The sequence below is a fragment of the Numida meleagris genome, chromosome 2 (assembly GCF_002078875.1).
Source record: "Numida meleagris isolate 19003 breed g44 Domestic line chromosome 2, NumMel1.0, whole genome shotgun sequence".
NCBI lineage: Eukaryota > Metazoa > Chordata > Aves > Galliformes > Numididae > Numida > Numida meleagris.
Window position 1 is genome coordinate 24,808,697 of NC_034410.1, and position 9,596 is coordinate 24,818,292.

A 9,596-nucleotide genomic window follows, 5' to 3' on the forward strand; every position below is an offset into this window, starting at 1 on the left:
AGAGGTCACGGGAGTCTTATGTTTCAGTAATGCTTTTCTTTGCTATGTCAGCTAAAGCCCATCACATTGCATCCATACTATGAGCAGCTTGATGGGACAGCAGGAAAATTGGTAGAGATACTGATTAGAGAGTGCCTGGAATATTTAACAACTCCATATTTAACATTGTAATAATGTTGCAATCAACCCTAGGGGTGAACAGAAAGAAGGTCAAAAGTCCTTTTTCACAATTAACATTCTGTGGTAGTGGTCATGAGACAGAGCAATGCCAGGAGCACTCCTCATAGCATTAGAAAAACTGAGCAGTGTCACCCCTCCTGTGAATGAAAGAGAGAATGATGAATTTCACTGTGTAATACCTGCCTCAAGGACTTGCCACCAAGGGTACTTGGCCAGATCCTCTAGCATCAGTCCTCTAAGAGACAACTCAGCCCAGCAAGGGAGGTGTCCAGAATGATGACAAGAACTGCAAAGGTACCATATGCTCACTGGTGTACCCAACAGTGCAGCTCATGAGAAGGCTGTGCTCTGGAAGTTGATGTAGAGACCATTCTTATCTCCCATAAATGATAAGACACTTCATCTCTTCTCCTTTTATTTTGCTAATATAAACTGCAGGTTTCTTAAATTTCTGAAACCAATAAACAAGGCAGAAAGATATCCAGGCACTTGTATACCACTGCAAATGCTGCCAGCATCCTGCTGCTACAGACAGGGATTTTATTGAGTTGGTGAAGAACTGAGCCAACACCTAGTGTAAATGCACCTGGCAGCATGAGCTGCCTATGATCATGTCCTTCTCTCTCTCACTCTATTTCTAAACACTCCCCACTATCTCCACCAACTGTTGATGAAGAATTTTCACAGTTTACATTCTCAGTCCTCCAGATTGTGAGAGAAGTGCATGGGGAGATCACTCCCAGATGACAGACTGGGTGCTCCCCAGCATTTCCAGACTTCCCGCTGTAGAACTGGAACCTGCAAAGGGCAGAAGATGTTTCACTGAGGTGGGGTCTTACATCAAAGTGAATGGAATACAGGCAGCTAGAGAAAAATACAAAATGTACATGAAATAACTATGGATTTGTACAAGGTGAAGGTTATTCTGAATATCCCTTCTTTTGTTAGAGTACAAGAATTGTAACAAGGTTTTTCTTTTTTTTTAAGTCAACAAGAAATTAGATCCTAGGAAAGAAACACATGAGAAAACTTTTTTTTCTTCTTATTATATATACAGTTATTTTCACATCCCATTTCAGCCCTAAATCTGTTGCGTCTAGGCAGTGAGTGAATCCTGGCATGTGTTACCCCATGAGTGCATGCTTTGATGCTGCTAGTTCAGCTCTGGACTTCTCCTTTGTTCCAGACCAGATGTTCTGCTTCTCCCCGGTAATGGTTAACATGGCGCTACCTCATTATACACCTCTCTCTGGAAATTATGCCAGTGCTACTTCAGAATCAGCCAAGAGCCATGCAGAATCAATGAGACAGCTGGCACTCTCCCTGGGGACAGAGCTCTTTACCTTTTGGATTCAGGCAGTCACTATGAGCTGAGATCCAGGATGCCGTGAATGATTTTTCGTAGACAGGTGAGAACAAAAGAGCTTTGAAAACCTAATTCAATAGAATCTGGGAACATGGGGGTCTATTGATTAAAAAAAAAATACACATACACCGTCCAGTTGCATTTTCATCTTAATTGATTTTTGTATGAGATGGAAGAGTGAATTCTGTCAAACAAAAGACTCTTTTGAAATCTTTTCTTTACATAACATTAAGTAAGTGGATTTTTGCATACACAACAGCTGTGTTGTGTTTGCAAAAATCAAATAATTCCTGAATGAAGCTCACAAACTGTAAATTGATCTCTTTGATCTTGTCCATAACATATGCTAATCCTCAAATATCCAAGGAAGTAGAGGATGAGATAATGCAAACAAAATAAACACCTGGTTAGTATAAAACATTTGTAAATTGAGGTTTGAGGCCAGCTCACTGTTAGTGTATTTACTTTTGAAAAAAAAGAAACCTCAAGACTTTAAAAGGAGAGTTTAAACAGGAAGAATTTGGCTTTGTTCATTGAGGTCTCATTAAACTGCAAGTTGGAAAATTCTCCTGAAAATAAATGAGAATTGGCTGCACTTAATTTTCTCCTTCCTGTGAGTATAACTACTTTCACAGGATGTACTTGACAAAACCCATCATAAGAAAAGCATTTGGTTTCTACAGAGACTGTACAACTAAAGTAGACAGCAGGATTCTCAAGATAATCCCTAACACTACATACAAGACTTCCTGGCTGATTCACGTCAATTGATTCAAACCATCCTAAGAGCACTCTGTGCATTGTGCAACTCCCCTTACCTCCCACTCTATATTTAGTTTAGGAATGTAAAGTTGAGAACTTATCTCTATTGCTACTTGAAAGTCTCTCAATCATGTCGGATGCTCCAGAAACAGTGATTAATAATAGTTGTTTCTTCTTCCAAGAGAAAAGGCCCTATAACATAACTAGTTATGTTTCTAATGTCTCCCTCTGGCAGGGCTGCATGGAACAACATGCCCTATTTTTGCTAAGTGCGTTGAAATCCATGTTAACTACTGATTTTAAGCACATTCCCTTGTTTCACCCCAAGGGGTTAATTTTTCTTGGATGGCAAGTGTCCAAATCTGGAAAACTCAATAAAATAAGGATGAAAGTGAAAAGTACCAATGAAATCTGGGGTTCTGCCATCTTTTTCATCAGGAAATGCACTGCCTGTGTGATTGCTGACAGAGATCTCTCTGTGTTTCTTTCTTTCCTGACTTTGGTATTCAAAGCAAGTGCTGGTTTTGCTGAATAGAAAAAAATACAGCTGAGTCACATGTCTTGAAAGTGGCTGCAGGAAAAGACCTGGAACTGCATTAATATGACAGCCATCCTTCACAATAGTTTTTCTGCATCCTGTAGAGATCCTGCCTGGCAGAGAGAGTTATTTCCTTTAAAGAAAAGCACTGCAGTTGGTTTTTCTTTCCTGCCCAGATTATCTTCCAACTGCTTTTATTTTGCTTAATCAAAATGAACTTCCACTCAGAAATGAAGGAAACTTAAATCTCAAAAAAAAAAAAAAAGATGGCATTTATTAATTTCATACAAAACCCATTAATTCCTTGCAAATGTGCAGGTTTTCAGTATACCCATGGTGCTTTTTATCTCAATCTTTTTTTTTTTTAAAAAAAAAAAACGAGGCTTAAACTTCTCAACATTCCTGTGAGGCAGGTAAATCTTTTCATAAAAGGATTATTTCATCCATTACTGACATACAGGCTCCTCCAGGGTGAAACACTGTGGTTGTTTAACTGCCTGTAGCCACACAACACAAGAAGTGAGGGGACAGGAAATGAAAACCATCCAATCCAATTTAATTTTAAGGAGCAAATAGATAGGCAGAACATAAGGTTCACAGCTGGGATTTCACCAGAGTGGAGGAAATAATACACCTTACAGAAAAGTGGCATAGTATCTTCAGTGATTGCAAATAGCAAGCTCTCGGTTTTAACATGTTATCTGGAAGACAGAATCCTCTGCAGCTCATGGCTCCCCACATCATCCTGAGATAGCAGCCTGAGAATTAGTGTTAGAGGGGAAGATGCAAGCTACCAAGTCACCATTTTTCCTCTTGGAGGAATCTAGATATTCCTTAGAGGTTCGCTATGCAAATACTGCCCAGGCAGTGCTGATGAGTTACGACAGTACTGCAATGCAAGGTAGCAGAATGTAGCAGATGCTTGAAAGTGCCATTGCAGAAACATGCCAGAGGAAAGGTTGTCTTCCAAAAATGTTTATTCCTTTTCCCTAGAGTCTCACAACCCGTATCTACAAATTTATTTGTGATTCTGTAGTGATTAGAAATGTTTAGGTACCATAGGATCATTTGGACAATTCTCCCCATCTGGGCATGTGCTATTGCCTTCAAGGTACCAGCCTATCCAGTGAGAAATTGCACATTACAGCCCTGAAGAGGACCAAAGGTATTAAGCAAAATGTAAAGTAGCAACAATAGGGACAAAAATACATGGTTTGCTCATGTTTGATTGAAGGAGAAGAAACTGGAAGGAGGGAAGATGAGAGCAAAGATTAAACACTTGCTGCATTCATGCTGCACTTGTCTTTTTTGAGAGTTACTGTGGAGGTGCGGCTGCAGAGCAATTACTCAGTGCTGCCAAGGAGAGAAGCAGCTGTGCAAACAGCTGCACATGGACAAAGCCTGTCTGATAGGAAAGGCCTGGATGGTGGCTGTGAGGTAGGACAGGGCAGAGAGCAGCAGATCCAAGTGAAATCCTGCCCGATTACAGACAGAGGTGTTTGCTTTCAAGAAATTCAGGATTTTGGTCAAGATGTAATTTTGTGGGTGAGAAATGAGAAAGCAGGATATCTTATTCTTATTTACGTCCTTGCATACTTTTCTTCTATTGGAAGTATGTTTGCCTTCTTTAGCTTTGAATGATGCAATCTATCAATAAGTGGAAAGTGTTTTGAAAGAAAACCAAGCATCTTTTTTTCTGTAAACAACTCCTCGGGAGCCGCAAGAACTGTGTTCAGAGCTTGAAATACCCCTTTGTCTGCACTCCTCTCCCATAAATCATGCATTTATTTATGACTTCCCTGAGCAAACCCAAACAATGTACTGTGCTGTTTATGGGTGGCCTTCAAGCCTCCCACATCAGGTTGCAGCTATTTGCCAGCCTCCTCAGTATGTGTTTCTCAGGCCGAGAAATCTGCTGTCTGCAGGAGACCGTGATGAGAACATGTACGTTGTATCTTATGTGCAGCTTCTGTGTGTTTCCAGCAGGAAGAAATTCTTTTTAAACAGAAAATTCAGCCTTGCTTTGTATGGCTCGGGCACAAGGCTCTCAAATGTTTTGCAGTTTAAAGAGGACAACAACACTGATAACTGCAGAAATTTCAAATAGATATTGATTTCTGAGTTGCATAGCTTTTCTATGCAACTCAGTATTATTTATTTCCTGAACAAAAGAAGTAGAAACTGAAATACCCATTGGGTAATGAAAACAAAGACCCCTGAGGACTTAGGCACAAAAACATCGACCAAAATAATCTACACTGAGGAGGAACATTTAGTTTGAAGCCTTCACCTTACCTACCAAGTGAGAAACAGATGGAGATGTGCCAGGAGTAGAAAGGGAGCGGTCCTGATAACCTCAACAGAGGAAGGAACAGAGATGCAGCCTTGAAACACAGAGCTGGATACTCTGTTCACCATGTGGAGAATCTAAGATTTACAGTTTTCACAGAATTGGCAAAAGGTGAGAGCTAAAGATGTGGAAAATGATGTGTGCTATCCATAATTCAGTATCAGTATTATATAATGGAGCTCAGTTATGATATAATAGCAACAGAAACTGTCAATGTAAAAAAAAAATATATTAGCTGTCTTTCCTTTTATCTCATAAATGCCAAAGTCTATCATAGCATTCTCTAAAAGATAGAATTCTTGTTTTGAGTTCATGATCTGATATTTGGAGGGGATACTTGAAATCCAGCATCTGAGATGGTGAGAAAGAAGTCATTTTGCATGAGAAACCTAAAATGTTTTTGATGAAGTTTTGCAGAATAGACCAAGCCGGTGTCTTTTACAGATTAGTCAAGTGGTGCCTGGGCCCAGTGTGAATCAAATCTTCTCAGTTTCTTTCATGTGTAGTCCCATCTATTTCTCTTCTTTCCTACCATGTGAGCTACTTTATCTTCTAGTTTATCTGGTACTTAATTTGCCTTCTCATTAGAGAGAGAGAAAAAAAAAAAGGTCTGAGGACTCATTACTTTGTCCCTAAGGCAACATTGGAATGAAGACAAGGGACATCACTGTTGAAAGACAGTAAAATGATGGGATGTAATGAGAAATATACTTAGAGAATGTGAGCTAAATCTCAGCCCTCTCAAGATAGCTGTAGCACAGAGCATCTTGCATTTGTCACAACCAATCTTCCTAAAATCATTATGATATGTGAGAAACCAAGAGTTTACAGTAATGCATATTTTATTACATTTTCTATGAAGAATACCAAAAGAAGTACTGCAAAAGGAAAAGAAATTTGTGATTAAGATCAATAAAAATTTGGAAAGTTAAAATAGGATCATGGGTAATTTCATGTTATACAGGTGTCTCTTGTGATAATTAGGACTAAACAGGCCATTTAGAGCATATTGACCAACTGTTGACTTATTTACGAGTTTTATAGATCACTTGTTACTACTTATTTTGTCCTAGGTAATCACACATATGGGTGCTGTACTCAGAAGGTATGAGATGTAAGAATGCTATGACATGGCAGCCTCGACCTGAAAAGAGAAGACTCAGCGGAGGAACCCCTGGAGTCAGATGAGAGGCTGGATTCAGATTTGCTGTCCTCTGCATCGTTAGCTGGATTAGCTCTGGGGCTGTATGCTTTGGGAGAGAACTCAGGGTGCATCCAATGATGCATTGACTTTCCTTCTGTGCGGATAGGCTCTGGCACTGTGAATTGGTGAGATAGTACCGAGGCATCCCTAGAAAAGCTCTGATACTGTCAACCAACAGGATGCAGAGGCCTAGGAAACAGACTGCTTTCAGTTGTGGTTTGGTGGAACCAGAAACTTCTTTGTAGAAGAAGTATGGGTTGAGCAGCTCAACTTGTCCCAAACATGATCAGTGATCCAGGATGTCCCTTTCAGTACTTTTTACATAACTTCATAACACTGGGAAACTACTAATGGTGTTAGATTATATTTGTCAGGACAGAACATCTTACAGAGATAACCAAGGGGTTTTGGGATAATCTCTGAGTTGGAAACATCGTGGTAAGCTAAGTAAGGAGTGAGAAGAGAAATACACAGGTTTCGGAAGGACAGAGAGGGTCTCACCACACTTTCAATATAGCACAGAAATAGCTAGCTGGCACTATTAATTCATTTTATATAAGACACAAATACTAGTGACATTTTTGTGTTTTCATCCTATTATTATTCAGAGCCACACTACCCAGCAGCTGCAGCTTCCAGAGAGTCCAGCTGAGGCTCAGCACTATGAACTAATCTCACTGTACCTTCAGGCATCGTTTTAGCTCTCATTTTTTCAGCTTAGCTGAGACAAAAGTCTGTCTTCAGAGTCTGGCTCCTCTGCTTTATGTGGGCAGAAACATTCAAGCAAACTTAGAATCCCAGAGCTGCACAAGTAAGTGACAGGATCTGCACACATGGAGGAACCTGCTGTCCTGGCAGCCCCTCCTGTGGGATGGAAGAGGAGATGGGGTGCTTTCAGCAGACTTTGAGGCTCTGTAGTTGGGCCAGAGGAGGTGAGAGGAGACAGCAATCTGCAGGCTGTCCTGGCTGGTCTGTGCTTCCCCTCCCTCAGGCAATGTTTTCCTGCTGAGACTTCCTCTCATGTCCCTTCCCCACTCCTCTGCTCAGACACCTATTTGATTAATCTTACCAACCAATACCTTGTGTTTTTACCATTGAGCTATCTAGGAGGCAATACTACCACTTGCACAACTTTCCAAAGGCATTTACAATGTTTTTCTCTTGCTATTTACACTGCTTTCTTACTCTAACTATCTAACTGCTTGCTACTCTTGCTCTTCTCTTTGCGCAGGACTGAAGCAAAGTTGAAGCAGACACCTCAGTAGCAACTCCTGTGATGACGGGTTGCACTACATCTGAACACATGCACACTTGCCCTCTCTCTGAGACTTTCTGCAGCAGTTTGGCCTGCTTTCTTTCTGTGGTTTCATATAATGACCAGCATCTCCAAGGCAACATCTCTCTTCACTACCAGCATCATCGGAGATGTACTGCACACCCACTAACATCTGTTGCCAAGCCTCTCACAGGTTGTCCTATCAGTAATAGTGCATAGAAAAGCTTGTTTTCTTGGGAACAGTGAAAACACTCTTTTCCCTTGATTTCTTGCAGCTCTTTGTTGACAGCTGCCTCTGTTCTACTGAACAGATAACTTTTTTAAAAGGGCATACAGCAGCAGATATTTTCCTATCATTCACTATCTCTTTAAACATTTTGGCAGCTGTTCCATACATGCTCTAGTTTTTTCATTCACTTTTTATTCTGTTTCTTCTCGAGTAATGTCACTTTGATACAGCCTTTCACTAACAGCTTGTCTAGCATCAGCTGATACACAGTAGTACAGTATTTCCATTTTCAAGAACCTGCTGCTGTAGATAATAGGAACCCTTTCATCAAACAGTATTCTTTTTCATCTTTTGTTAGTCACTGAATATAGTCCAATGACCTGTTCACTTCCCTTTACAGAGAGCCTGTTTACAATCAGAGACCATTTCTTGCTTTCATCTCACTTGCTTCTTCCATTTCCAGTCTCTACCTTTGCAATGACTACGTCCCTTCACGTCTCATAGCTGAGCTGTTACCTCTTCATTTAGAACTGGTCTCGTATCTCATTTTTCTTTTCCTGTCACCCTTAGACAGTAGTGCATACAACAGGATCATAGGGAAATTCAGAATCTTGGCTCTTCTCCTCTCAGTAGAAGGAAACACAAAGTTAGAGCCAAAGTTATGCTACTGCTTCAGGTTACAGTTACAGTATTTGATCCAGTGAGAATCTTTCAAATTCTTATGCAATGGCCTCTCAAACATGCAATTTCAATTTTATGTAAGTGATAAATACAGCTGTGACTTCTCGCTTCTACTTTCAGTCAAAAGCCGTATGTTGGGTGAATCTTGGGTGGGAAAAAGGAGATTTCTGATTGAAGATCAGCTCAGCATGCTGTTCCTGTAATTAACACAGTGGAAAACTCAGATCCTGCTTATAAATGCTTGACTGCCTTGAAACATAGGGATGTGCTGACAGCTGGGTATCCAGTGGGAATTTTGGGTAAGAAATTGATACAAATGGAGTCATTTTTCTTCAGGCCTTTTGCTAATGAGGACAATGGATGAGTGAAGTGGGCAACACATAACTCCACAGGTATTTCATTTGTAGGTTTGCTTATTGGCAGCAGTAAAACTTGGAGGGAACATTGCCAGCAGTGCTACACAGTAAGTATTAATCCAATAATCTATTATTCCTCTCCTGGAAGAGGCCAAACACCACATAAATTTGAGTTAGTGCTCCAGCACTCAACTCTTTACATGTTCAAACTGTTTGTCATGGCATCTATTAATTTTGGTGCCTACGATGACATCTCTGTTTAAGTGAATAATGAACGATTTGAAAAATCGGGGACCTCTAAGTGCTGGTATGTTGTACAGTCAAAATAGGCATCTAGAGTAGGTGTATGGCTGCAGTCCTCAGCCACTGAAATCTTTGTGTTAAACAGTGAATGGGAAATTGTTTTGTCTGGAATTTGAATGGCATAGGTATCCCTTATGTCTTCGTGCATTGTATTATTCATTTATTTTTAACTGAGTGGCTGAGGTGAGCCTCTCAGATGAATAGATCCCTGCCCCAGGGTGCCTGTAAAAAAAGCTTCTTATTTACATCAAGCAGCATGTGAGCAATTCACTGCTGGAAGCACCTCAGCTGTGTTTGCAAATAACTGCTGCTCTCTGACAGCAAATGCTCCTGGTTCATTCCCTATATACA